General features: G+C 35.1%; 1 long non-coding RNA gene across 1 annotated transcript in view; it reads right to left on the bottom strand.

The window, feature by feature from the left end:
• Positions 1 to 287: 287 nt before the first annotated feature.
• Positions 288 to 7,859, bottom strand: part of LOC138700548 (uncharacterized) — a 490,767-nt gene continuing 483,195 nt past the window's right edge. Inside the window, exon 3 of the long non-coding RNA XR_011332386.1 lies at positions 288 to 423. This is a non-coding gene — a long non-coding RNA (uncharacterized lncRNA). The remainder of the gene's footprint in view (positions 424 to 7,859) is intronic.

The raw sequence follows: 7,859 nt of genomic DNA, 5'->3' as shown, positions 1-7,859 counted from the left end.
GAAATCCATCCGTTCTTTCTGACGCACCCTGTATATTCATTTCCTTGCAGTCTATTTATATTGTTGTATGAAGTAACTTGGTTCCTCACAAATATTTAAGTAGGCTATAGCCAAAAGTGATAAAGATTTTATTAATTTCATAAGAACAATCACAAAATGATTTTCGCTTCACCAGGGTACATAATAATAGCAGAGGTCAGAGTCCTGCAAGAGCAGGCACATGACCATCAGAAACTATTCTCTTATGTCGAAACTTGATTAAGTGAATGGAGGTTACTTAACAGACTATTAACGGTCTACCAACGCCGGTGTGTGCCATTACCATTACGACCCCTTTATAATGCATTCAATAGCTTTGTACTCACCCCCTGACGTGACTAGTAGCAGGTCTTTGTCTGTAGCTCCATGCGACACAAGCCGGCCCTGGAACAAGCAGGAATTGGAAATCAAGTACTTGCTTCAATTAGTTACAGTGCACAGCTCTGAAGATTATTTCTTATACCTTAGTAATGTAATTATGTGTCGGTTTACTCTCCTAGCTTCACATAATAATCGTAATACACGTTCACAGCACAATCTGTTGCTATCAATACCACGTCATCAGACATCTCTGTACTGAAATTCTTTCTCAATAGCCATGACCCGCTCATGGAATTCGCTGCCGCTCGATATCAGGGGTAGTCTTAGTCCTCAGTTGTTTAAAATTAGGTTGTTTAGATATATTTTAAGTGCGAAGAATTAGTTTTTAGGTATAATTTTTATTTATTATTATTACTACTACTATAAGTATAAGTATATGTATAAGGGTACAGTGCATCAGTTATTCATAGATTTCAAAAAGGCATATGACTCTGTTAAGAGAGAAGTTTTATATGATATTCTTATTGAATTTGGTATTCCCAAGAAACTAGTTCGATTAATTAAAATGTGTCTCAGTGAAACATGCGTACAGCAGAGTACGTGTAGGTCAGTTTCTATCAGATGCGTTTCCAATTCAATGTGGGCTAAAGCATGGAGATGCACTATCACCGCTACTTTTTAACTTTGCTCTAGAGTATGCCATTAGGAAAGTCCAGGATAACAGAGAGGGTTTGGAATTGAACGGGTTACATCAGTTGCTTATCTATGCGGATGACGTGAATATGTTAGGAGAAAATCCACAAGCGATTAGGGGAAACACGGAAATTTTACTTGAAGCAAGTAAAGCGATGGGTTTGGAAGTAAATCCCGAAAAGACAAAGTATATGATTATGTCTCGTGACGAGAATATTGTACGAAATGGAAATATAAAAATTGGAAATTTATCTTTTGAAGAGTTGGAGAAGTTCAAATATCTGGGAGCAACAGTAACAAATATAAATGATACTTGGGAGGAAATTGAACACAGAATAAATATGGGAAATGCCTGTTATTATTCGGTTGAGAAACTTTTATCATCCAGTCTGCTGTCCAAAAATCTGAAAGTTAGAATTTATAAAACAGTTATATCACCGGTTGTTCTGTATGGTTGTGAAAGTTGGACTCTCACTTTGAGAGAGGAACAGAGATTAAGGGTGTTTGAGAATAAGGTGCTTAGGAAAATATTTGGGCTAAGAGGGATGAAGTTACAGGAGAATGGAGAAAGTTACATAACACAGAACTGCACGCATTGTATTCTTCACCTGACATAATTAGGAACATTACATCTAGACGTTTGAGATAGGCAGGGCATGTAGCACGTATGGGCGAATCCAGAAATGCATATAGAGTGTTAGTTGGGAGACCGGAGGGAAAAATACCTTTAGGGAGGCCGAGACGTAGGTGGGAAGATAATATTAAAATGGATTTGAGGGAGGTGGGATATGATGATGGAGAATGGATTAATCTTGCTCAGGATAGGGACCAATGGCGGGCTTATGTGAGGGCGGCAATGAACCTCTGGGTTCTTTAAAAGCCAGTAACCACCACCACCACCACCACCGCCACCGTTACCGCTGCTGTTACTACTACTACTACTATTATTATTATTATTATTATTATTATTATTATTATTATTATTATTATTATTTTGCACAGTCATTGCTTTATTTTTCCATTAACACTTATATCTAGGTAGTTGTCATTGTCTCAATGTAACACGTACTGTGCTGATCATACTAATTCTACTATCTTCCTTTAGTTGTGAGATAATATTCATATGTATTAATTCTTTTTTTTTAAGTTAATACTGTATAGTAGATGTATTTTCCTGTTTGTGATTATGTATTCAGTCTCTATTTTATTATTATTTTTATTATCATTATTGTTATTTTAAAGTTAATATTGGTTGTGTATATGTATTCAATCTCTCTTTTTACTTAATTATGTTTATTATTATTTTTAAGTTAATATTTGTATACCGGTATGTATTTTGTGTATGTGATTTGATCCTGGTTGAGTGGAAGAGAAGGCCTGATGGCGTTAACTCTGCCAGGGAAAACAAAACTATTATTAATTTTATTAATTTTATTATTATTATTATTATTATTATTATTATTATTATAAAAAACTTGATTAAAATTTGGAGGTCAAGAACAACTACATTTAATTAGAGACTAGGTATTTAGCTTTACTTACGTAAAGAAACCCTATAGGCCTATGGGGAACATAATCAATACAATTATTAAAATGACACGTATCTGCTCAATACTTTCCAATCGTAGAGAGATAAGAAAAAAGTATGCAGCAGAGGAAAATGACATTAGAAAAGATTTTATCTATAGAAGCGATGACCAAAACTCGATCGACATTATTTAATCTGAAAGGACAAGTGAAAATCTTAGATGATTAAAATGGCTACTACAAATCAACAGCGGGCACCATTTTTGGTATGCTAAATTTGAGAGTGTTAAAAGAGTTCAAAGGGAATTTCGATGTGAGTATGGTGTGCGTAATGTAAATACGATTCGATAATGTTGTGGTATCGAACATTTGTAGAAACAGGTTCTGTGTTAAAAAAAATGCAGGAGGTCGCAGGCGAAACCCAGTACGAGAAGCAGGTATCTCTTGGTTTGGTCCCCAAATTCCCCAGATCTAACCCCTCCTGACTTCTTTGTTTAGGGTTTTGTTAAAGGTATTGTCTATTCACAGAAACCCATAAACATTCATGATCTGAGAGTAAAAATTACTCCAACTTTTCAACAAATTATCCCTATTATGTTACAACGGACATGGGCTGAATTGCACTACAGTTATGAGTTATGTAGGATGCTCAATGGCAGTTATGTTGAGCTCTGAGGAATCTCCCGTCTTTCAGTGTTGTCTGTACAAAGTTTCAACAAACAAAGTTCAGTAGTAAATGTTTTACGGTGTTTTTATTTTATCCATATCGAAACGGCTCTTTCACCTTGTCAGTTTGTCGCCTATGGAGCTCCTTACCTCGTCATGTCAGGGATTGCCGAACGGTTAATCAATTTAAATTAAGAATTAAGAATTACATACTTTTACATGAAATTGAATTGTGTTAGCCGATTTTTATAGGTTATTCTGTGTGTGTATAAATTGTCATTTAGACCTATCATGAAGTAGAATTAGGATATGAATTAAAAATAACTTAATTATGTATCATGTTTAGTCAATATTTCATTACAGCCCATGTAAGCTTGTTAATGTGCATGAAAATTATTTTTATATTTAAGTATGACTTTCCTATTTTTGTCATTGTTTCATTATGTATTTTACTTTTGGTAGTGTGGAAGAGAAGGCCAAATAAACAAACAAACAAACAAATAAACAAATAAATAAACAAATAAACAAACAAATAAACAAATATATAAATAAATAAAAATAAACAAATAAATAAATAAACAAATAAGTAAACAAAGAATAAACAAACAAATAAATAAACAAATAAATAAATAGTTAGTGAGTGAGTGAGTGAGTAATTATGTAAGTACGTAAATAAATAAATAATTAAACGAATAAACATATAAACAAATAAATAAATAATTAAATAAATAAATTATGGTGCGCATACTATAATTTAGCTGATTGTATCATGCACCATAAAAAGAACGGATCACCCTGTACAATAATTCGTAAGTCTTTTAGATACAATTCTATACATTCAACAACTGTTACTCTATGCACTCAACTAGGATCTTTACAACTAAAAGTATTCTAAATGTCAAAATCCGTCATCACATCATTTGTAAAGCACTCATTAAACAATTCATCTTCTACATTTCACACAAAATCCTACGTATTTATTCCACAAATTTAAATCTTCTCTCCTATAAGGAAATTCTTAAAAAAGAACCCCACTTTTCTGATATATGTGATTGATTATTACATATTCCTCTTGTTCCTGGTGGTTACTGTCCAAGTACTGTGGAATCTGTTGCCATTATTCACCACCGACTTCAGCTGCCTAAGTACCTTGAGTGCTTTTATCTTCACCAATGGATAAATGTGTCGTAAGTATTCTGCTAAGAAAGTGAATGTGGATGGTGAATATCACACTAATTTCATTTGTAAGCCTATAACATATAAAAAATTCTCCCGATATTAATTAACGTTGCACCGATCATCTGAAATTCTTACTTTCATGAGACTTTACTCGCCGAAATCCGATTGTGCTGTTTTTATATCTAAAATTAAATTCCTATGTTAGGTGGGAGTAAAGCATTCTACACTCTTCTACTCCCACGCCTTAGAAATGGAATTAAACTCTACCAAGCTAAAAGAATTTCAGAAATCCTTAGTCGAACTCAACCGGAGGAAATGACAACTCATGAACACACTTTCTGTTCCAACTTCAGTCTTGAGCTTATACAGCGAGAACCGTATGTAGTCTAATGTCATTAATTTCAAACGGTTATTCCTTGACATAATTCAAACGAAAAGTTTAATACAATGTCGGTATTTTTGCTTCGATCTTACGTTCTGCGCAGCACCGATAAGCGGTTTGTGGTGCAGGTTCTTTTCTATCTTTCATACCTATAACCAACTCATGAAAAATAATCACGAATTTAGATACACATCGAAAAAAAAAATTACAAATTTAAAATCTATCAAAAGTGGTAATATTTTGAATATAGCGGAAAAATAGCAGAAGGATGTGATATCGCTAAACATCATAAACCAAAAATATAATCTAATCAATGAAACAGTGCTGATCATAGGTAACGCATTATACGATATAGTCACATAAATGAGGGGCTCACAACCAGAGCGAATCAAGCCCACCTGTGGTCAGTTTCTGGATTAATACAATCCCGGATGCAGAAAATTTAGATTTATTCATTGTCATAACAAACGAAGTCCATAATTCATTTGTTACTCCACAGAGGGCAGCATTTCCTATGGAAGATGAATGTTGCTAAGCGTGAGCCAGGAACTTTGAGACTCAATATCTCAGAACTATTCCACATGGACTTTGTCCACTCTGGTTGTGAACCCCTCAAATATAAATGCAGCTCCGATTGTCAACACTAGTTTCCGTTATCCATGTAATTGCCATTCAAACGAAGAATGATTGTAGGTTAGGTTATGTAACGGTGGCTAGGGCGTGTTAGGGACGACCCTATGCACGTTGGCCATACTGGGGCCTATTGTGCACCCCGAATTTATGGCATGAATGACAGAGACCTTCTTTTCATATGCACTGCGGAGAGATTTGCGATTTAACCCAGGCATATTGGTGCACAATTAGTGATTAGAAGTTGTGCACCGCCATCTCTCCTAGTCCTGAAGTAGAAATATATATATATATATATATATATATATATATATATATATATATACATATATACACGACCTAGTCCTTTACACTGGACATAATATAGACAATTACTAATAATACCAGCAAAACCGAAGTATTGACTAACGACGCAGAAGGGAAGATAATCGTCAACAATGCGAACATCGAATTTGTCACGCAATACGTTTACCTTGGCCAGACCATATCATTTCAGATCAGCATGGATAAAGAAATCGATAGACGAATGTCATCAGCATGAAAAAGTTTTGGAGTCTGTCCTTCATCCTAAAGGACAAGAGCCAGAAATTGCAGAACAAGATGCAGATCTTCAACAGCTGCATTGCACCTGTACTTCTATACGGGGCGCAATCCTGGTCACTCACCAAGAAACAGGCATTAAAATTAGGAAGGTGTTAAAGAAGAATGAAAAGGAAAATACTCGGAATAAGAATGAAGGACAGAGTCAGAAAGGAAGAAGTATGACGACGAAGCGGCGTAGAGGACGTGGTCACACTAGCTAATAGGATGAAATGGCGCTGGGGAGGACACCTGGTACGAATGCGTCCTACCAGGTGGGCACACACGGCGACACTGTGGGATCCAAGAATTGGCTGGAGAAACCGTGGACGACTGAGAACCAGATGGGGAACGAGTTCAAGTTGAAGCTAGGAGGACTGTAGACCAGGATAGGACGCCAAAGAACACGGTGGAAGGACGCAGTCAACCAACTTTGAGCGGCAGCAACAACCAGGGCTAGTGAAATTGTGTACAAAAAAAAAAAGCTAGGAATGTAAACAGACCATCAGGGGGCTCTTCTGATGGTCAAGACTCGAGCCACCCGTGCCCAAGCAGGAGGCCTTGCCTTGCCCCACTGGGGATTTACGGCCTTTATTATTATTATTATTATTATTATTATTATTATTATTATTATTATTATTATTATTACTCATTAGTAGTCAATATACTTGATCATGAAATTAGAAATAGTGAACAAATTAATGTTCCATACTGTAGATTACATAACACTAGTACAAATTTTTCTGTCATGGGGATGAAATTATATAAGCTTCCCCGTCAATATAATAAGTTACCAACCAATAGTTTCAAAACTAGATTTTATAATTGGCTTTTAATTAATCCTTTCTACTCTGTAGACGAGTTTGTTAACATAAATTCATATGGAATTTTGTTTTTTTAATAAATGAAGTTATTTACATTTAGTTACAAATAATACATTAACAGTGAAGTGTTTCCTTAATTTTTAGAGTTTCAAAATGTTTTGTGTTTTCATTCTAATTAAACTTTACTGTTTTAAATTATATGTGTATTTTAAAATGTTTTTTTCCCCTTTCAGTATTTGTGACGAAACCTATCACTGTATGTTTAATGGCTTAATAAATTGGATTGAATTGAACGAATGAAAATCTAGCTAACATTACAACCAACGGTACCATCGTATTTAGGCCCTACTGTTACTGGTGCTGTTACGAAAAGTTAGTAATAGTAATGGTAACAATCAGGGCCTACGAAAAAGTAGTGGCAACGTTGGGAATTACAACTGTTATTTGGTAATTATATTTAATCATCTCGCTCAGTCTTCGATACAACATTTTTCAAAACATATATAGTTCTCCTTCTACTGATCGTTTCTTATATTTTGACTTGGTTTGTCAGAAATTAATACTGCCGGCCTTAGGAAACACAGCTTACCTTATATACAAGCATACATAGTTATATAGGTGGGATTCAAATAATCTATCGTGCTTTATAGATTTTTTGCTTCCAAATATGAAACATGTTTTATTAATTGTATCCTTAAAGCATTCACAGTAGCAGTAAACATTGGTTTAGAAAACTATTTAACACGCGAGGGAAACCAAAAATGGCTTCGATACTAAATTTAACAACCGTGCAAGTAATTAACTTGAACATGACAGGTGCTAATAGTAACGTGTGTTTGTGTACGTCACCGAGTGGGGTCGTCGTCACTATGGTAATAGCACTACGTAATCAGGGTTGTGGCAACACATTAGCCGCCTATTAGCTGCCCGAGCGACGCAAGAAGGTGCTCTTCAGAGACCTGCAATTGACAGCACTGAAGACTTTCGCAAAATAGCCTGCAGGTGCTTGAGAATGGTTA

Source organism: Periplaneta americana, chromosome 5, assembly GCF_040183065.1.
Source record: "Periplaneta americana isolate PAMFEO1 chromosome 5, P.americana_PAMFEO1_priV1, whole genome shotgun sequence".
NCBI classification, from domain to species: domain Eukaryota; kingdom Metazoa; phylum Arthropoda; class Insecta; order Blattodea; family Blattidae; genus Periplaneta; species Periplaneta americana.
This window is presented reverse-complemented; position numbering and strand designations above follow the sequence as displayed.